At 45.1% G+C, this 22,049-nt stretch overlaps 1 long non-coding RNA gene across 2 annotated transcripts; it reads right to left on the bottom strand.

Moving 5' to 3' along the window:
* Positions 1 to 284: 284 nt before the first annotated feature.
* On the bottom strand, positions 285 to 20,660 carry LOC138106757 (uncharacterized). 2 transcript variants are annotated; one of them, XR_011149091.1, is made up of 3 exons: positions 20,514 to 20,660; positions 12,069 to 12,114; positions 285 to 1,459 (listed from the first exon to the last, which is right to left on the bottom strand). It is a non-coding gene; the product is annotated as an uncharacterized lncRNA (long non-coding RNA). The 2 variants fall into 2 exon arrangements; XR_011149092.1 differs by lacking the exon at positions 285 to 1,459 and adding an exon at positions 10,869 to 11,534.
* Positions 20,661 to 22,049: the final 1,389 nt, after the last annotated feature.

The following is a 22,049-nucleotide window of genomic DNA, read 5'->3' as shown; positions in this document are numbered from 1 at the left end:
CCAGTCCTGCCACCCTCCCAAAGGCAGACAGGGCTCCCACAGCTTCCCAACACCCAGGTCCCACTGCCTCACCACGTGTTGCCGGCCAAAGCTGTGCTTCACTTCCAGGCTCTGTACGCACAGGTGACCCACCAAACCCTCAGCAGCCAGATTTAAAGCCAGATCCACCAACACAGGTCAGCATTTGCCCACTGGCTTCGTGCCGCTGGGTCACCCGGCACCCAAATCATTCCCAATTTCACTGTTTGCATGCTTTTTATTTTGCAGACAGTTGTTCCCAATATTTGATTTTGTCACTCAAATATTTGACCTGTCACTCAAAAACCACAAACACTTTTTCTGGCGGGATAGGTATTGACAATGGGATTGATGTTTGCAATGCTTGTAGTGGCTGACTGGAGTGAGGATGAGGGGGAAGGTGGTTTTATGCTCAGGACCACATTTTCTTCTGGAGATGTGAATGTCTTCATCCTGTTCTTTGAGGTGGAGCATATCTGTGGGTGGATTCCCCACGGCTGGCTGGGCCAAGGGCTTGTGCACCCTCATACGGAGTTCTTGTGAAAGAAGGTCTTGTAAAATGTACTAAGCTTACAGAAAAATGTGCTTACCACTTGGATAACCCAGTTTTTATCAGAAACCAGTCTGAGACAAAAGAAAGGTACCACACTGTAGCCCTTGAGTAAGGTCCACAAAGCAAATGCTAATTAAATGAAAATTTATGCATGGAGTGTGAGCTTCTGTGAAAGAAATAAACTTGAACAGACAGATCATGCTCTCTGCAGGACCACCGGAGACTGGGTCCACAGGGTAAATGGATATCTGGTGAGCCACACAGCTCAAGAGGCAGCAAACCATGTTCTTAGACCAGTCTAAATACTTACTAAGGATTCTTTCCTCCAAGGAAACCTTCTCTAACATGCCTCTGTGCTGTTCAGTGAGACGTGCTGCCCTGTCTGCCAGTGAGGAGCCAGGTGGCATGGGACAATGCCACAGTGGGATGGGACAGCCCTACTGAAGGAAGGGAGCTTGCCAAGGTGCAAATCTCCCTTTCTCAGGTGGTGTTGAACTTTCTCTGCCCTCCTGAGGGTGCAGGGTGCCTGCAGGGCCTAGGCACTCAGCCATGAGCAGGGTGATGCTGAGGGAACCACAACCTACCAAAGCCACAGTGATGCTGCTACTTCCATTATAAGATGCTCCAGAGACCACGGGGGAAAAGTCACTTCACCAACACTCCTGTGTGTGCATGGTACAGCAGAGAAGAAGTGTTGAGTGACTTTTGAGTTTCTGATGGCGGAAATTTCTCCAGGCTTGAGTTGAGGAGGGTGTGCAGAACTGTCTGCAGGTCCTGGTGTGGATTCACAGAGGAGGTGGAGGGAGGAAGTGGTTGCTCTCATCTCTGCATGATTGCTGCTGCACACCAATTGCAAAGTCTTGTAGGAGGCCCATGATTGAGCTTGCCCTGCACAGACAAGGAGGGAGGAGAGTTGGTGAAAAAAACACGTTTAAGGCAAGAAAAGTGATTTTTGTAAGGGGGGTAAATGTGTCATCCCACATCACCTGCGGGTTTGAGACAAGCTACCACAGCCCTGCTTGGTGCAGCTGGAGCGTGGGGAGGGCCAGCTCAGGCACTTCTCCATGCAGCAGCCATTGGCCCTGGGACCACAGGGGCTGCTGAGGTGATGGCAGCTGGCCTGTGTGGCAGGAAGACTCCTTGCCCTGTGTGGAAGATGTTGATGGAACAGGGGCACATGGGACTGGTTGCTCACCCCAGGATGCCCAGATGAGAGATGAGGCTGAGTTCATCAGCCCATTTTGGCCCAGGGACTCGGTTTTGCCAAGGGATCTGGTCTTGTGTGAAAGTGCCAGCGGGGTGCTGGAAAGAAGTGGGAAGAAGCTCAGGAGAAGGAGGTGACTTCTTTCTTGTTCTGGGCCTATCTGGAGCAGGGAGTGGACATGGAGGGAAACTGCACTGCTGAGCCCCAAACCACATCCTCTCCATAGTCACGGATGCCAAAGAAATGTTGATTCACAACAAGAAATTAGGAAAAAGAAAGACAGCAAAACCAGATTTTAATCCTCAGATGCTACTTTTTAGAATACCTAGAGGTGAAATCTGCTGCCCTCTGTCCTGGGAAGCAGGCTTAATAGCAGGGAAATATACTCACTAAACACCTATCACAAATTACAGGGACCGGGTGTCTGCGCACCTAGATGCGGAACGTCGAGACCCAGAGTCCATCCTGCTTCCACCCTCATTTCCTCAGCTGCAGAGGTGAATGGTGGCAGCTCTGGGAGTCGGTGCCCGGAGAAGGAGCGGCCCGGAGCCAGAGGCGTATCCCGGTGCCACTAGAGGTCACCGTCACAACGAGGGACCGGCCCCGAGCCGCGGGCGGGGGACCCCGGCCGCCCCTCCCCTGCCACCACGGGGCCTCCCTGCTGTACGGGGCAAGCACCTGTGCCGGCCTTTGCGAGCGCTCCGGGAAAGGCCTGTGGGAGGGGACGGAGTTAGAACAGCCGAGCAACGTAAAGGAGGGAGGGAGAAATCAAAGGTTTGTGCTTTGACAGCAAGGGCTTCTCGCAAAGACTCACTTTGCTATACCTGATAGAATACTAGAATACTATCTAATTCTACTTATTAATTTAGAGAACTTAAAAACATTCAGAGGGAAAATGCCTTTTTTTTCCTTCGTTTTTTTAATTTTTGAAACTCCAGACAGCTTTTCAAGCCCACAGCGTCCTATGCAAAACTTTCCCTACCACAGCATTTGGAAGCTGATTCTTTCCAAAAGCTTCAGTGCCAAGTGTCTCCCACACTGGCACCTCCATCAAACACGTCTTCACATTTCCTCACCTCCACAAAACAGCGAGGATGTGGGCAGAAATGGGGTCCCAGCCACGGCCAGGCTTTATGGGAGCTGCTGCACCAAATTCTTCGGTTTTGAATATTTTCTTCTTAGTGCTTATGAATTAAAGACATTTAAGAAAATGAGGTGTTAAACTTCCCAAGGGAAATACCTACGATTCCCCTAGAGCTTCCCCCATGTCCTTCCTTGGATGTTTTCTCTCCTGCCTGAAGTGAACTTCAGCCTCTTTGGGCACAGAGAGCTCTCACTTACCTGCCTCAAGCATTTATGGGTTGGGTAAAATTTAAAAGTAACCCTCATGGTTTTAGCCAGGTTTTGCTTTGAATCACCAACTTACCTCAAAGCAAAACTGAGAAAAAGCTCTGGGCTAACTCTCGTGTTCTCAAACCTCGGACTGTCGCACGTCTTTACTTAGAGTGAAATTATTCAGAGCTGATGCGAGCAGCTATTGCTCCTGTTAGAAACCAGACAAAACCCCCTCAATTTCAGCGGTTTCAGGATTTGTTTTTAGTGGCTACCCCCTTATTTAGCTGGCGGAAATGCTGGTAGCAATCACCACCGCCGTCGCAAACTCACTCTCACTTTCCACCCTTTGCCAAGCTGCTACTCTTGTTACGCTGCTTTTGGGAAGGACCTGGACCGAAAGTCCCACACTGGACTGGGAAATGCCACACGATAAGGAAGACTGAGGGTTTTTTGGCCAGTGGAAGGTGATGGGTAGACAGTGTCAGGGAGAAAAACCTGGTCAGTATGGTGCACCCAACATAAAACACCTTTCCTCATGAAAGCCAACATCCTGCAGGGCTGTGAGGGGGATGCCCTCAGGAGCTCTTCTAATGAAATTTTCTATACAAAACCATGTTTTCCTTGTGCTGTGTTTGACAGAAATGTTTTGCCTCGATGTTGCCACTGTATACAGATGCCATAATGCTGGTGGGCACCTTGGATAGAGACAAATCCTTTCCCTTTGCAGCTTGTAAAACAGCACCGAATGAACCACAATGGTTTGGGTTGAACCTTAAAAGTCATCTCATTCCAACCCCCCTGACATGGGAAGGGACACCTTCTGCTACACCAGGTTGCTCAGAGTCCCATCCAACCTGGCCTTGAACACTTCCAGGGATGGAGCATTCACAGTTTCTCTGGGGACTGTTCTAGTGTCCCACCACCCCACAGTGAAGAATTTCTTCCTGATATTTAAACTAAACATGCCCTCTCTCATTTTAAAGCCATTGCTCCTTGTCCTGTCACTACATATCCTTGTAAAAAGGTCACCAAGCTCCTATTTACCAGACACTTTCTCAGCTGTCAGGGCTTGCAGGAGGAGAGGGAGAAAGAGGTTCAGGGCCCTGCAGTGTGAAAGGCTTGGCTGGGAGGATGCTGCTGAAGAGTATTTTGGATCCTTATGTCCCTCTGTTCTTCTTGTCTGAACCCCAGGGGCCAGCAGTCATTTCCACGCTCCCAAAGCATGTTCACGAGTTTTTGCAGGCACATCGCAACAATCTGTGTTTGTACAGGCAGTCCCAAGGACTTCTGCAGCCTCTGAGCTTCCCTGCAGCTCCTTGGCACATGTCAGAGGAGTGACTAGTGCTTCCTGGCAAAAATAAGGGCACTGGTGTACGTGCTCCAGTTTAATTTGTTTTCAGAGATAGTCCTCCTGACACAAGGCTGCGTGTGGGGAGGAGGGAAGAAAGAAGCCAATGGGAGGAAGCACAACAGCCAGAGAGCAGTGAGGCCCTGGTTTCTGGAGAACACCTAAGGGTATACTGGCTTTTAAAGGTGTGATCTGGCATTAGAGCCCAGGTGGTGTGGGAGAGCCCCAGATGTCACACCCAGAGTCAATGCTAATGCATTTCCTAAGGTGTGGAGGAGGTCTTGGTACATAGGGCACACAAAACCAAGGCAGGTGAAGGTTCCCACCAGTCTCAGCTGGAGCATGTGCCACCTCAAGCTCAGGACAGTTTCTCTCATCTTCTAAGGGAATCTCCTACAGAGACTGTAGACAGCCAATAAGAAAACCTCAGTAATAAATCCTGTGGTTCACTGGACTGAAATTGCCAAAAGCCAGTGCAGCTTTACTGGGGTTTATGTCCATTTAATAAAATGTGCTTTCCATCTCACTCTGGAAGCACATGACCCCAGAGATTGAAAGCAGGCCAGGAGAAGACCAAAGGAAAACCCCACTGTAGGTATGGGACAAACTCCAGTACAGGCAAGTTAGGTGCTGATTAGAGACCATAAACGCTTGAATAGAAAACAGAGGGCGAGCCAAGGTGCTGGAAAATCCATTCCCCATAGGAACTATAGGAAAAGGTGAACTGCAGCTGATAGAAGCCTCTGTCTGGCAGCAGATGGCCATGGAAGGCTCCTTCATGTACCATTTGATGTAGAGGGGGATCTGAGGACTAATTCTTAAGCCAGCATTTAGGCAGAGCAAGGATCTTGGTGCATTTCAGCCTTCTGTAACTTCTGGCTGCTTTATTGACAACTGGCAGGGTGAGGTCAAAGCACAGCAAAGACAACTCAAATACTCTTTTTTGTTATTCAGGCACTAAGTGAAAATTGGGAAGACATACATGTACCCAGAAAGCAGGTACTGTGGAAAAAGTTTTAAATTACAAGCTAGTTAAAGGAAAAAATGTACAGTAAGACGGTTTTGGACATCTAAGTTAAAAAGGGCTCCCACCAGTGCTGTCTTTATATGTTACCTACCAAGCCCAAGAAATAAAAGCAACAGATCCATGTTATTTTTTAATTTGGTGATCAAATAGTCTTTATTAATATTATCAACTGCAGCTTGGAAAAGGCTGCTGGTAAGACCTGTTCCAGCCTTGCCTAACTTTTGATGAGAGTTTGTAAACAACATTGATTGACAAATTCAATTAATTAGAGGCAGGTTTTAAAGATCATGGGCTTGCTTTCAACAAGGAAGTTAATTCTAGTTAATTCCTTAATCAATCACAACAATAAACAGTCAGAAAAAATTGAAAAGTCCTCCCAGCAATCACTCAAACACTTTGAATTATTCTTCTTGGAGTGATGTCAATGACTTCAATGTTTAGGGCTTTTGAATCTACCTAGGAAAATTAAATTTATGGCATTTTGACAAATTGGGGAATTTTGAAATAACTGACATTTTTGTGGTCTACAACTTCCTCACGAGGGGAAGCAGAGGGTCAGGCATTGATCCCTTCCCACCGATGACCAGTGACAGAACTCGAGGGAATGGAATGAAGCTGTGTCAGGGCAGGTTTGGGTTGGGTTTTAGGAAGATTTTTCACCCAGAGCGTGGTTGAGCATGGGAATGGGCTCCTCAAGTGGTCACAGCACCAGCCTGACAGAGTTCAAGAAGCATTTGGACACTGCTCTCATACACATGGTGTGATTCTTGGGCTTGTCCTATGAAGGGTCAGGAGCTGGACTCATGATCCTTGTGGGTCCTGTCCAACTCAGGATATTCTATGAAATAGAAATATTCTATGAAAAGCATGACACAATTATTTCTTGAATGAAATCACTGTGTTTGTGTGCATCAGATTCAGGATCTCTGGACTCACCCGCTTTCACTGAGATGTCTGCAAAGCATGTGAAAAAAAGTCAGCTCTAATATTCATACAGAGCCAGTGGAGCTGAGGACAGACAAACCTTCTGGAACTTCAAGTGGATAAAAAATAGGGAAAAGTTACAAACTGGTAGCCTGGACAGTGAATTTAAAAACTGCACAGGTCTGGTTGCTGTTATTTCTTAGATTTGGGACATAATCCTGCTCTGAGTCAATGGAACTTTTGCTATTGAATTCAGAGGGACCAGAATCAGGCACTTTGTCTTCTCCAGACCTGACCACTTTATTTGGAAATATAACTTTTAAAACACACAGTTCTCTCTTAAAATGCTACAAAGTAAAGCAAGTAATTACATTAGGCTCTACCTGAAGCTCCAGAGAATTAATACAAAGGCTGCTTGAGTCTTGCCAACTTTCACTATTACAATTTTACTAGCACCATATGCAGCACTACCGTACCTGCTTGTTTCACTTAGTAAAATCATTGGGGTTTGTTTTGGTTTTTTTTTTTTTTTCCTAAGGAACATGCAATATCCACAAACAAAAACTCCAGGGAGTGGGAACCAGCTCAGAGGCCCATATGGTCTTAGTATCAAAGTAATCAGAGAGGGAACAGGTCTGTTTGCTCAGCCACCCCACCCTTTTTGCAAACATGTGAGAGTTGGCTCAGGAAAAGGTGCTCTTTTGGGTGGTTTCTGTTGCTTGCTGTCATGCAAGAAACTGAAGTGAGATTTCCAGTGTTATTTTCAGCACCCCTGTACCCTAAAAGGAAAGAAACTGTGAGGTAGGGAGAGAACTGGCTGTGTCAGCTTTGAGACCATGGAAAAGTCGGAGACACTTTCCTAAGGACAGCCAGGAAAGGGTTCTGCAGAGGAGAGTTTTAGCCAGAAAAAGCTTAGCATGTGATTCTCAATTGGCTAATTCCAATGCAGGAGAACAACTGAATGCAAATGACACATACAAGGTTTCATACAAAGGCCAAAGTGTCTGCTAAGGCAGGGTAAAAGTTGATGAGGGATTTTTCATCACTGGACTTGAAAATACAGTGACTTCTTGCTGAAAGATGAGTTTTGAAGACCAAAGACTCTGCCAATGTGCTACTTTGACATGCACGAGTACATTGAGCTGTGATTACTGCAAGACACAACTGTGTGGAACTCTGAGATCAATGTCTTTAAGACACTGGCTAGATAAGGCTGACAAGTTTGTTTGCAAACTTGGTTCTGAACCCCAGCATAGACTAATGCACACTTGTAGATGCTAGGCTGAGACCAGTCCTTGGGAGACAGCATCTGGCAGAGCTGCCCTCTCCTTCTGACCATGTGAACTGGCTGATGGTTTGGGACAGGATCTCTGTTGCTCTGGGAAAAAGAACCACAGAATCACAGAAATGTTTGTTGCATGGGACTGCTGGAGCTCACCTAGCCTAACCTTCTGTCAGAGCAGGACTACCACAATCACCATACCATTAAATTGGCCTTATCTACCTAAGACATAAAAAGCCTCCAAGGAAGGAGCCACCATAGCCTCTCTGGACTATTTAAAGGAAAAGGCTACTTTGAACATCTCCATCTGCTATGTGTGCCTGTGGCTCCTCGTTAAATCCCCCGACATGACCAAAAAGGGTTTGGGTTTGTCATTTTTGTAGCTGCTCTTCAAGCAGACCTACTCTTCAGGGCTGCTGTTCCATCACCCTTTGGGTTTCCTTTCACTGGGAAAAACAAGCCCAGGTCCTTCCACCTCTCTCTCACTGTATCTGCCCTCTAGACACTGGACCATGGTGGCAGCTCTTAGCTGGACCTTTCCAGTTTTTTCACATTCCTGTTGAGGCAGAAGTCCCAGAACTCCAGCTGTGGATGCACAAGTGCTGTGTACCGGTTTGGCCAAATTTAGAAATATATCCTCTGAGAGAAGGCCCAACCACCCCTCCCCCACACCAGGTTCGGGGAAAAAATAAATTTTCCTCGAAGGAAAGTGAAGGAGATAAAACTATTTATTTACCAAACACACGGGAAAAGGATAATAATGCTAAATAATAAAATCTCTCGCTGTGGAGAAAAAACCTGGGAAAATGTCAGAGTCCTCCCTTTGGTCCCCTCGGAGCTGGGGCTTGGCCCAGGGCCAGGCCCTCTGTGCCCAGTGGAAAGTCCTCCTGGGGTGTTCTGATATTGAAACAGTCCAGCAGAAAAGGGAGAAAATCCAAAATTCCAGGGAAGGAAAAAAAGTTCAACTCTCAGTCTCTCTCTGGAGAAAAAGAAACTGAAACAACTGGCCAAAAGCTGACTGGGCAGCAGCAAGCCAGGTGCTTCCTCACTCCCCTGCCACAGCTGGGAAAAAAAAAATCCCTATCTCTATGTGACCTTGAACAAGCTGCAAACTGCTTTGAGAAAGTTTTGCTTAGTTTTTCTTCCCCCTCTCAGGCTCAGTTTAAAGGCATAAAAAGGCACAAGAATTAATTTCTGGGCATTGAGCAGCGAATGGGATACACATCACAAAGTCACCCCAAGACAGCTAGGAAGGGGAAGTGCATGGTGCCAGATCTTTGAGCCACAGCCTCTTGTTGTAGGCCAATGCATGGTGCAGACACCACTGTACCTCCACCCATATTCCCACTGCTGACTGTCAAAGGGGTCTAAACAGTTGATATAAACTAGGAGAAACAGAGTGATTTCAGTTACAGCTACAACTTTGGCTCAGTATCTGTATATAATTTTCCCTGCTTAGTCAGCAAATCAGAGCAGAGCCCAACCTACATCCTCTTTTTCCTCAAGTTCATCTTTCAGTCTAAGACTTACCAAAACATAGTTTTATATGCTAATTTCCTCATAGTAAACCCCTTACTGTATGTCATTCATCGATACCAAGCGGTGTACATGTAAGAGTAGACTAATATTCTGTGTATATTACCAACTTTATGAGTTAAAGAATTACAATGTGCTTGCTTTATTTAGGTGGTAAACTTTTTTAATGAGTCTGGAGGGTCCTTTACATAAAAGTAGTGACTCTAGCTTGGAATCTCTTTCCATGTTTATTAGAAATGTGTTTTACTTTACCGTGAAAAAAGCCAAGGAAACATGCAGCCCTAAAGTCTAATGAAGTAGTTACTTGTGCAGTCAAAGTTCATAAATTTTAAACACATTTAATTTATAAATTGAAAACATTGCTTGCACTGGCTTTTTCAAGATTATTGCTTGCCACAGGGGTTTTAGGATAGTTGCTGGGCCATGCACGTTACCTCTTTTCTTTCTAGGCCAACACTGGATGTTCATGATTTTCTCACATTTGTGCTTTTTTGTTGTTTTTTTTTAATAAAAACCTTTTCAGAAAGGTATCTCTTTAGAATATTAAAAAGCATAACCCATCCAGCAGTCTCAGCAGTCTCTTTGTTCTCAACTTCGATAGGATTTGCTTTTGAGCTGACACTTTGAGAGCTCTTTCTCCTGGTGAGAAGCCCTCTGTCCCTCTGGAGACCTGTCTTCTGAACTAATTGGGAAGAGCAGTCCCTGCAGTGGCAGTCTGAGCTAGATTCCAGTCTCACACCAATAAAACCTCAGTGCCAGCCTGGGTGAGGAGCCCAACTCCCAGGAAAAGGGAATTTGGAGAAGTGGGGAAATGAAGATGCCAATTCCCTACTTTTGCCCTGTGCATTTCACAGGTTACTCATCCGTCCCTTGTGAGCAACTCTGGCTGCACAAGCTCCACCACAATTTGTCCTATTTGCAAAGCAGTCTCAGGTACAAAATATGCCATAGGGATGTCTGGCACATAGCAGTGCTCTACCTGTTTCAGGAGGAGATGAGAGGAGGCTTCCAGCCTAATGCCAGCTGGAATTTCCACCAGCCATCCTCACTGGGCACACTGCTTCGTGTTGGTGCCACTGTGAAGTGAGCCAGCAGATAGCTGACAACTGCAGGATCACTGTTTGTTGACACAGAGTCACAGAAGGTCAGTTCTGGAGCTTCAGGTCACTTTACATGGATGTTATAGAAATGGGAATGTACTTACGATAAGGGAGAACATCAAACCCACAACACCTAGAATAGCAGTGTTGGTATTTAACTGTTGTATCTTTAGATTTATATGGACAATTCCCCCAAGCTTCTTGCAGCAATATGGCAATGCAGGTAAAGAAAACAGGGAAGCAGGGCTCACCGTCTCTGTTTCCATGCCCCCCCAAATGGTCAGTTATACCCAAACCATTTCAGAAAGATATTTGTGTGTCACCTGGCCTCAGCATCCACATGCCACAACATTCCTTGCCTGGATACCGAGTCCCTGTCCCAACAGTTACAAGGGCTGCTTCTGCATGGCTCATCCTGATGACTCCATCCTCAGTAGAGCAGGCACCTCAAAGGGCTTCTGCAAAAGGCAGATGTGAGATGATGCCCTCCCAGTGACTGATGCAAGTCCCTGCTCTGGCTCACCGTTTCCCACCTCTTTCCACCATAAGCCCCATAGTCCCGGTGTCGCTGCCAGGCTGTCGGCACACACCAGGCCCAGCCAGTGCTGGGAGCAGGGCCAGTAATTGGAAAGGGGAATTGCAAAGCACCAAAGCTTATCAACAGGCAGTGAGGGAGTGTTCAGCAGCCACTTCAGGGCCCCAAGGTCCAGAGTGGGTTGGCAGCCTTTTGTTTGGTAGCATGGGGTGGACACGCACGGCTGCTCTGCTTTGAGCAGGCACCACTGAGGTTAAAGCAGGGTGGTGGCTCACTGGCTGGTGTAGCCTTCTCCTTCTGCTGGGGCTGCCGAGGCTGTGGAGGCGAGCAGTGCTGGAGCAGGGAGCAGGCATGGCACAGTGATCAAGGAGCTCACTGAGTGTTTTCAGGATAGCCTCAGGCACGGCTTCTTGGCCTCAGGAGCGCCACCAAGCACCATTACTGTGCACAGAAGTACCAGCTATTTTCTCATCTATCTTTTACTCATTAACCAAAGCTTCTAAATATAGCCCCGACTAGCACTAGCAAGAGATGGTGGGTGCCCTCTGTGGTCAGGTCTTTGCTGTCTGCCTACCTGCAGCACTGGCACCTGATCTTCACTTTGACAGTGCCCTGTCAGGTGCCCTCTGCTCTCAGCCCTGGGACACATGGATAATTTACATCACAGGTTTCCTGCAACACACAGGAAAAGCATGCAGCCCTGGGAATGGAGCCAGCTTCTCCCGTGCTCCTGCCAGCCCTCAGTGCCTCATACAGTCCTCCCCTTCATCCCTGAACCAACTCCTAACCAAAACATATCGCTTCCTTCTGGGAGAAAGCAGGCTCCTGGTGCAGCCAACATGGGTAAAACCCATGAATTCAAAGCTGGATTCCTTTTGCAGGAGTTCTCACTCATACCTAGGAAGGGTCTATCAGGAGCTCTCCATTATTGGCAGGGGAGGATTGAATCTTATGAGGCAGGTAAAATGGAAACTATTGCCTTTGCTGGGAAACTTTCAGGACATATCAAGAATATCTGATATACTTGTATGATTAGGTTCCTGGCTTCAGCCTTGGCTTGATGGCAGGTTGTAGAATCTCCATACCTGCCAATCACTCACTGCCAGCCAACACTTACTCCTTCACTCAATTTATTTGAGAAAGTGGGCAGCTGGGGAAGAGGGAAGACATCTCATGTTCCTGTGTGGATTTTGGGCTTCATCCTACCTGTAGCTTCTGCAGGAGTTATACGTGTCCATTCCTTCTCCCAGTTCTGCAAGAATTGAAAAAGACAGTCAAGGGGGAAACACTAAATGACTGTTTGCACTTTGTCTGACAAAGAGAGAAGTTATGGATGTTTAAAGGTTTGTTGCTATATTCTAGGTAAAGGAATACGATTATGACATCTTGCACATTGAAATATGATGTTACTTGACACTTAGTGTTAAATTTTTTTGTCCATTCCTAACAAAATAGGTTTTCATGCAGTAAAAATTCTAGGTAGTCCCCAAAAATCCTCAGAGCAGCCTACCATGAAACTTCATAATCGCTCTATGTGAATTCCTCAACTCATCTAGCTCAACCTGGTTTCCTTGGAGTAAATGGAAGACCATGCTTCTCTACACCTTGAATTCCTTCTGTTAGAATATTTGAGGTAGGATAGCATTTTATATAGAGAAAAAATAGCTTGTAATTGGCACAATATGCTCATCAGAAGTAACCCACCTGTAGTGAATGACCTCTCATCCATCCTCCCTTGCCCATGGATAATTTTTCACAGTAGCTGGAAATCTAACTACCCATTTCTTCTCTCGGGAAAACAGTGTGAGAATAAAAATATGTCAGTGAGCAAATATTTGGTGGCAAAGCCAAAGAAATCATGTTCTTTTGAGACAAAACTCTCTTTACTTACAGCTGAGTAGACAGAAATTAAGTTATAAGGAATCCGAGCTTCTTGCCAATTCATCCCCATCTGCTTGTCAAGAACAAATGCTTTGTTATTTGGCTTGGTGAGGGAGCAAAGAGCAAGAGAGAGGGCAGTGGGCCATGGCTATGACCTCCCACAGGCACTCCCCCACCCACAGGAGCTGCTCTTGCCTGGGACAGACCTTCAGTGCTAATGCTCCATCCTAGTGACAGAGAGAGGGCCAGGACTGGCTTGCCAACAGAAGTAGGCACCATTCAGGAAAAAAACCCATCTGGATACGAAAGGAATGAATGATGATGAATATGTGAGGCTTAAGAAAAACAAAGGTGGGTGTGGGAAATCAAGAAAGTCAAGAAGAGAGCTTTTCAGTGTCCCTGTGAGACGAAGGTATGTCATGTCACTGATAGGAGCTAAGAGACTTCTGGGGGCTGTGAGCAACTGAAAGAGTTGGTAGTGTGTGGAGCTATGTTGTTATGTCACCAGTATTCTCTAAAATGTGAAGAATTAGAAGAGCAAGTGCAAAAACCATGTACCTCTACCACAGCAGCAATCCTACAAAGTTCAACAAGGAGACATTAAAAAGTTCTGTGTGTGGGACAGAATAACCTCAAGCTGTGAAGCAACAGCTCTGCTGAAAAGGACCTGGGGGCTATGGTGGGTGACAAGAGGACTATGAGACTAGAACATGATCTTACTGCAAATAGCTAACTGCAGGCTGCATGACCAGAGTGCTGGGAGGAGGGTGGCCAACAGATTGAAGTGGATATCTGCATGGCACTGGTAACTCTACAGGTGGAGAACAACATCCAGTTTTGGGACTCTTTCCTCAAGGGGGAATGTGAAATACACTGGAAAGGTCCAGCTAAGGGGTGCCACTATGGTCCAGTGTCTGGGGTGCATATGCAGCATGAGAGAGGTGGAAGGAGTTGGGCTTGTTTCTCCCAGTGAAGGGGAGCCCGAATGGTGATGAAACAGCAGTCTAAATCTGCCTGAAAAGAAGGTACAAAGATGCCAGATCCAAACCCTTCTTGGTGGTTTCAGGGAACATAACAAGGGACAACAAGCACACATGGCAGATGTGGAGGGTCAGGCTCGCTATTAGGAAAGCTTTCTTTACGAGGTGCTCCAGGAAAGTGGTGGCACTTCCTGCCTTGGAGGGTTTTCACCATTTGGCTGGATAAAGGCACAGCTGACCTAACAGTGGTGCTAGTCCTTCTTCAGGAGGGGTGATCTCCAGGATGCCATCTAACCAACATTTCTGCAATCTCATTTCTTGATGTAAAGTTATCAGTGTAGGTACTGCCTACTTCACCAGCATGGATGGAATTTTACGAGAAGTTGTAAACAATCAATGCAGCACGACATAGACAACTTGCTGCAATCCAAACATGTCACCCAACCTGAATTAATGAATGCACAGGCTGCATATTCAGCTGCATGTATTTTCCATTCAGCCAGATCATACAAATACAATTGTGTCCTTTACAAAGCTTTTCCCACCACACCCGAGGTGCTGAGGCACTAGCAGACTCAGCTGTTGATTTTCTGTAATTGCTTCCAGATTCACCATTTTTGGCAGGCCAAATCACCACAGATTGCTTTCTTTTTTTTTTCCTTGGGTTGAAAAACTCCTGAAGCACTCAACATGCTTCAGACACAAATACAGTACTAAGAAGTCTTGCAGTCCACATGAATCCATAGATTGCTGTGTCAGATGCATTGTCAGCCTGCCAGACTACCACTCTGCACTTACTCATTTATATGAAGGAGGATCAATATAGGAGCTGATCCTTGCTGAAACAGCGTTGTCAGGCATCCAACATACAATATACTGGCCAGTGCAGCCAGTTCCAGTATCTGTGAACACAACTGCAGCACCACGTAATGTCAGAATTGTAATTACCCTTTCCACACTTAAATTTTCTATTATTTTAATTTAGGAGTATAACTGTTCTACATGTTGCAAGGTCATGCTATTTAGGAGACCATCAAAACTGAAAAAGAAAGCTGACTTACAAAATTCTTGGTGTTGACAGATTTTGGGTTGTGTTACTTCCATTTTCTCTACAGCACTGCACTGTGTTCCTGCTCATCCAAAGCCCAGAATGGCAAACAAACACCTCTTTCTGAGCAGTGCCACGCAACCTTTTCAGACCTACCCACCATGTAGGAGGTTAGAGATGATTTTCATTATAGGTATAGTGAGATTTGCATTGTTACCAAATTCACGTCAGGTGTGATCCTTCTCATTACAGCCTCTATTTTCTGTTCCTGCCTATTTGCAGTGATCCATACATAGCATGGCAAGTAAACTTCCCAGGGAACATACTGTAATTTCCAGAGAGAAAAGGTCACTGAGCGAGCCATCTTCATTTCACCAGAACTTCCCAAGCCTTTCTGTCTCTTTCCTATGTAAATAATATGCATGGATTTTTTCACATCTGATCAACCTTCTTCCCACCAATCATAAATTGAACAGGCAGTTTTGCATTTATCTGTATTCTACACAACCTTATTATCTTTGGTGAAATATGGAAGACATAGATCCAGCATGTAATTCGAAATTTCCAGCATTCCTCTAGTCTACAATGAATTCATAATACAGAATAGCAGAGATAATAATTCTCCTACTTGGTGTTTTACATCAACTTTTGACATCCTAATCCCATTGACACTAACCTCCATCCTGTCATCGACTGGGACATATTTACAAAAAATTTTTAAAGCATGTGATACTTTACAAATTACCTCAGCAGAGAACTTACACAAAAATCAACAGGAGGACCTACTGCTCCTGGTGCTCTCTTTCTCCTGAAATACCTAAGCACTCCTAACATGTCACTTTGAAAAGGGCAATGAGGGCACCTAAGAGAGAAATTTATTTGCAAATGAAGCCACATAACCTTATTAAACCACTCTGTGTGTGGGAGCTGGGAAAACCACCTCTTGCAGTCTACCCAGTAGAAAAATACACCTCTTGGTTGTTTATTATTATTCAAATTTGAGTGCTTAGAGACCCCACCCTCCAAAACATAAAAGGGAATTCATTATAGGAGGAGTTGCAGTAGGTTTGCTTGGTTTTCTCCCTCACTTGGGAAAACAAAAAGCTTCATGCAAAGGATCTTAATATTTTTGTTGGCATAGGGCAGTGTCTCGGTTTGAGACAAATTTAGGAAGAAAATGCTCTGGAATGAACGTCTCCCCCAAATACAGGTTTTTGGCACTCCCTCCCCCACTGATACGAAAGGAATTTCTTGGAGGAAAGTGAAAAAAACCTATTTATTTAACAAACAAAGTGCCAGCAGGGCACAGGAAAAATTAATAACTGTTAAAATATTAAACCTTCTCAATGCAGAGAAAGCTGGTGGATTTAGAGTTCCCTCTGTAGCTGGCTCAGCCCCTCCCAAGGGGCGGGGTGCAGCATCCCCACAGCCTCCCTGCCAGTCCACGGGGTCTGATGATCTGGTTCTCGGATCACAGCTAGACCCAACAGTTCCAGAAAAAGTTACCAGAGGATTTTGGTACACTGGTATGCAGTCCTGGGAAAAAACCTCTTGCCTCAGCTCACAAGCTGGCTAGCAGCAGGAAAAAACTCTCTCCCGCTGCAAGCAAAGCCAAGCAATACGGGGGAGTGTGTGTGTCCTTGAACACAAACTACACTGAAGAATTCACCTAGCTTCTCTCCCCCCCTTTTCTGGACCCAGCTTAAAGCTATGGGACCCATTTCTGGGCAGAAAGCAGACGATAGGGAAATACAGCATTATCATAAAATCACCCCAAGACAGGCAGGTTTGTATTGACTGACCCAGCAAATCCAGGTCTGTTTAAAGTCACACACCACTGCTAAGCAGGCAACGGCATTTCTATGAAACTACAACACTAGATGTGTAATATTGTGCAAAGTTTTTAGTCTGGACATCATTTTGTTATTCTTAGAGGAAACAAAGTTACCCCATTTTGTGAAATCTTCTCTCTCCACACCTTTCTTCCTCTTCTGTCTTCCACATACTTGGCTGATCCCTTGCCTCCTTTTTGCCCCACTCCGCAGTAGTTTAATGAAGACCACATGTCCCTAGTTTACTCATGAAACAGTTATATGGGACAGTGTCAGAAGCCTCCCTTGTACTGCCTGCCTGCAAGCCACCTTTTATACCATCTTTTTGACTGGCAGGTCATCTTCCTAGGTGATCACACTGGCCTCTCTGCATTCCTGCTGGGAGTCTTCTGAATCAGAGTGGTTTTTCATCCCATCTTCAGCACCTCTTTTAGGAGCCAAGAGTTCTCCAGGGCTCCCTTTCCCATTAAAATTCCTTTCCACAAGACTGCATTTACCAATTCTTTCAGTGTGTTGAAGTCTTCTAGTTTAAGTTCATTAGTCCACTGCTTTTGCTCCCTCCTCTCCTGAAACTCGAGAGCTCTGCTGATTTGTGATCTTTTCCACTCAGATCACCTTCCTCCAGCAGCAGCTGCCTCTCATCCGGTTTTCCCACATTAACCAGCAGCAAACCACAAGCCACCGGGTACAGCTGCACATGCCTCATGTCACTGGAGCAAAAAGCTGCTCTTTATCCACAAAACTTCAGGGATGGACTACACATTGTAATTGCCTCATGAACACATATCTAGGACAGAGTTTCAGGTGCTGTGGGGTGTACCCTACAGGAGGTATAGGCATCACTTCCCCACATTCCCTGCTGCACGCAGGGACCTGGTTCAAGGTATAAGCTCACTGCAGTTAAAGAAGGATGTTTGTGACTCTGCAATCAGACTCCTAGTCTCCATGCAAGCAATTCCACTAGGAGCCAGGAACCAGCTCAAATGCTTTGGCTCTGTGCTGTCCCCAACTCCCAGTAAGCCCTAGGCTGTAACTGACTGGAAAGAGATAAGTCTGGGAACCTCAAAATTGTGTTGACATCCCTGTCTCTGACCCAATGCACTTCTTTCCCCAGTAACAGGCAGTCAGATGTTCAGATGCAGATACTGATTTTGCAGAGTTCCCATCTTGGCTGAATTTCTCTCTGAGGCCAAGGGAAGTGGCATCAGGAAACCAGCAACACTGATTGTCTTAAGAAAGGGCAACAAAAAACTGCCAACAAAACCCACAAAAAACAAGGTATATAAATCTGAAATGCAGAATTCAGAAAAACAGAAAAAAAGAATTTTTGCCTGGATTTCTCCCAGAAACAGCCACAAAAATTCTCTTTTAGGCTGATGATCAAGAAAATTATCTTTTAGTTCTACCCACATCATCTTATGTGGTATTTTAAACATAATATTATTCACTATAATTTTTCACTTCTAATTGCAATGTCCTTTCACTTTTTTTACTTCTTAGTGCCAAGCTTAAAAGATCTAAGTAAAACTCTTTTCAGTGTCAAATCCTCCCCAATTTAAAGGGCTGGGTGCATTGAATTACTATTACCATTTAACACACATCCTGCTTTTTCTGGTTCTCTGTCTTGCTTTTGCTTTCCTCCACTTATTACTTTCTTTCCTTTCTCCATTTTCTATTTCAGGCTGTCAAGGAGAAAGCAGAGTCTGACTCCCGCAATGAAATGCTTCACCTGCGGAGCCTGCTGAGAGTGAAATTGATAAAGGACAGCACCAGCCCAGGCAATTTCACTCACAGCGGGCACTTGCAGGTGAAGCACTACCATAAAATGGAGCAAGGTTACTCGCCTGCTGCCTCCCAGCACAAATCACCAGTTGATAGCTGCTTGTTTCATGATCTTTTCACTCATCTCCTGCCATGCACCACTTGCACTGACCCCAGTGCAAGAGGCAGGAACCAGCCATGTAGACCAGTGTTTGCAGGCAGGGGCTGAGCCCAGTGCTCCAAATGTTGAGCACTTGGCTGAAGGCTGGCCTGGCCACGGGACTGCTCAGGCCACCTTCCCACCAGTGGGATCTTTTGGAGGATGCTTGCAGTCCCACCCACCTCTTCATTTAGGACAACAGTCCCACAGAGCTGTGACCACTACAACCACCTGACAGGACAAAGGCAACTTGTAGATGTTTCTGTAACATCTCTATAGGGTACCAGCCTGATGTAATTTAAGATAACCTATACGTTATTTTAGTTAGTGATTCCCATGGATCTATTTCAACACAGGTTTGATCCCAGGGGGTATCACTCTCACTGTCACTCCAGCATTGCTTTGCCCCAGTCCTACTTTCTTCACTATGTGAAAATCTTGTGTATGAAAGAACAATTTTAGTCAGCTCAGGATTTTTTTATTTTGGTAGGAATATTCCTCAAAGCCTGACTGATACCAGGGCTGATATTTTTCCCTAAGACAGGTTAGTATAAAGAATAGTCATAAGAGAATTGTGGTGATGCAAGGTAGGGAAGCTGGGCTCTGCCATCTACCCTTTTTTCAACACTAGGAGTTGGGGATGAAACTCAGTATCTCCAGATTTGGAAAAAGCAAGTAAACAAACAAACTTTTCTTTCATAATTCATCATGTATTTAACAAGGGAATTACACTATTTCATACCCAAGACCAAAATATTTTGCAATCTAAAAATGCTTAAGTCTTTCAGGGGAACAATCATAGTTGCACTTAGATCACATGGATAAAGCAGGCTTAAAAGTTACAATAGATAACCTTTCTCATACTTCAGGGCATAAAATTCCAGGAATGGAAGGGATTATTGAGAAACTCCCCTTTAAACAATGCTTCTTATGAAGTGCTATACAGTCCTTGTTAGAGACTTGAATATCAGGCAGTGCCAGACATATGACAAAGCAATTCCTGTAGCACTGGTGGGGGAAATCATTGCTACAAATATTCTTTCTATAAATACCTGTCATACCATTTACAAAATTCAAGGACTAAAATTAAGACCTAAGGAGCACAGTGAAAACTCAATGTACTTGAATACCCCACTCCTAATTTGGAACATAATTCTCAACTGAAATTAGTGGAAAAATAGGAGTCTCGGAAGGATTTAACTGCCTCAATGCCTTCATGTCTATATTGCCATGCATCCCAAATCAGCTTTGCAGCCTTTACTGTGCTGTTCCAGAAGGCTTCTCACAATCTGAAGTGCAAAATTCACCACCAGGAACTGGCCTTGGGTAAAGACCTTTATCAATGAATGTGGCTGATTACAAGTGTGATTATTATCATGCCATGGGAGGATATAGGGCAAGGATAGAACATTTCAGAAATGGGACCACAGATTAACTACTAATAAGCAGATGATCTCTGTGTGTCCCCATTTATAAGCTAGATTATAATACTTTTAAAAAAATTTTTTTTCCCAAAACATCTAGTTTAACTCTTGTCAAAGATTCTGTGCAGCCTCTTCTTGGAGGAAAAAAAACCCACAACAGAGTCTTCTTTTCCTAGTTGATAGAAATCAGTGACCACTAAGAGTGATATTTAAACTTGAAGACTTAAATTAGCCTGTACATTTAAGATGACAGTAAAACTATTTCTTGATCATGCTTACTGCTGAACAGGTAATTAGCTCAACTCATTTGGGGGTCATAGAGCTATAAAAAGAAAGCATTTCCGTTTGTTTTATCCACAGACATATTACAGTATAAGGGTTTGTTTCTTTGCAGTCTCTGTAATTCATACTGATGTTAACAGCATTATATTCTTACACACTAATTGGTGCAGCCTGAACCAGACCCACTCCAAACATGGGAGATGCGAGCCAGGCAGGCAGCAATCTTCCCACACTTCCTTTTGTGCCAGTTTAAAATTCACCAGGGACCTCACAGAAACCTTACCTATAGCAACAGCTGAAACAAGTCATAAATGTATCTGCTCCCAAGGCCCGGAGTACTCAGGCTGCTCTGGCTGGTGCCACATGCCCCCTCTCCCTCCTGGAGGAGTCTGGCTCCTGGAGGAGTGTTTGCTGCAAGGCATCTCCACATCCCTCTCAGCACACTCATTTCTCTGAAGGCTCTATGCCATTGTTCAGGCAAAGGCATCAGCTGACCTGAATTTAGCTTTAAATATACTGTAATTGTCTCAGCATTTTCTTTTTAGATGTAATTCATTAGCCGTTTTTACCTGACAGAGCTCTTCTTTGCCTATTTTATTCAGTCAGTCCTTTCTCTTTTTAATTTAGCGAGTCAGGCATTGGACTGATTGCATATTTCTAGTGCCCTATGAAACACAGGGAAAAAGGACATAGGCCTCCATAGCATACTAAAAGCCTGAAAGAATTTATGTTAAATATTAATTTGAAGTTGGTCATAAAATCACAGGAAGTTCTGAATCTAATGCCTGAACAAAGATTAAAAAAAAACAGTGACACAATATCAGACTTGCAAGTCATAAAACCCAAATAAAATCAGCAATGGCACAACCAGATGAGTTTCTACACACCTTGTGACTACTCAGAACACTGCCTTGTTTACATAGGAAATGATGTGGCTTCTGTATGAGAGGACATGTTTTTCCTGAGAGACTGCAGCTCTACTTGGACCTGAAGGAGAAGCACACCTCACATTCCACCAAGCTCTGCAGAGTAGTCACAGGTTGCAGCACAGCAGTGGTCCTGAGCTGCAGGCGGCCAACACCTACCCACAGGAGGACTGTTGCCATCAGAAAGAGGCAAACCAGCAGGATTTCTGCCCTGGCACCTCACAGATGATGCTGCCATCCATCTGCATGGGCCAAGGGCTGCTCACATGATGCCTCTGCTCCCCATGTAACATGGTCAGTGCCATGTTGCAATTGCCATGGAAACTTTGGAGCCACAAAGGACTAGAGCACTCAAGGTGCTTGACTCCCACTTTAGGCACAGAGCCATAGCTCTTCTGTAACCCTGCTCTACTGTCATCCCATTGAGGAGGAGCACAGCCCCCTCCATTTTCAGGCTCAAAGCTCCCTGAAGTTGTCTTTCAGTCACTCAGGGAAGTACCTTATGCTTAGCAGGATTGACATTGTTTGAATTTCCTCAGGTCAAAGTGATGCCATGATGATTTTTTGCCTTTTCTTTTATACCCCTGTTATACCTTTTTACAATTTCTGTATTCTTAGTGCTTTTTGCCTACATTCTTGGACTTGCTTGTTCAGCTAGGAGACTAAACATTTTAGAAGCTTCGTAGCTAGAGGATAGTGTGCCCCAGACCCCAAGGTCCTCTCCAGAACACATTCTGTAAACTAAGATTGAACCATCCAGGGGAAGGTTCCTTGGGGAGGGGAGCTCATTCAAGCCTCTCGCTGGAGAATTTTTGATAGACATGCTAATTAGTAAGACCTATAATGTTATACCAGATCTTTTGAGAGTGGGCACTGTGGTGTGCATTTCAGTG

This window comes from Aphelocoma coerulescens, chromosome 1 (assembly GCF_041296385.1).
Source record: "Aphelocoma coerulescens isolate FSJ_1873_10779 chromosome 1, UR_Acoe_1.0, whole genome shotgun sequence".
Lineage (NCBI taxonomy): Eukaryota > Metazoa > Chordata > Aves > Passeriformes > Corvidae > Aphelocoma > Aphelocoma coerulescens.
The sequence above is the reverse complement of the archived record's forward strand: the minus strand, read 5'-3'. Positions and strand labels throughout refer to the sequence as shown.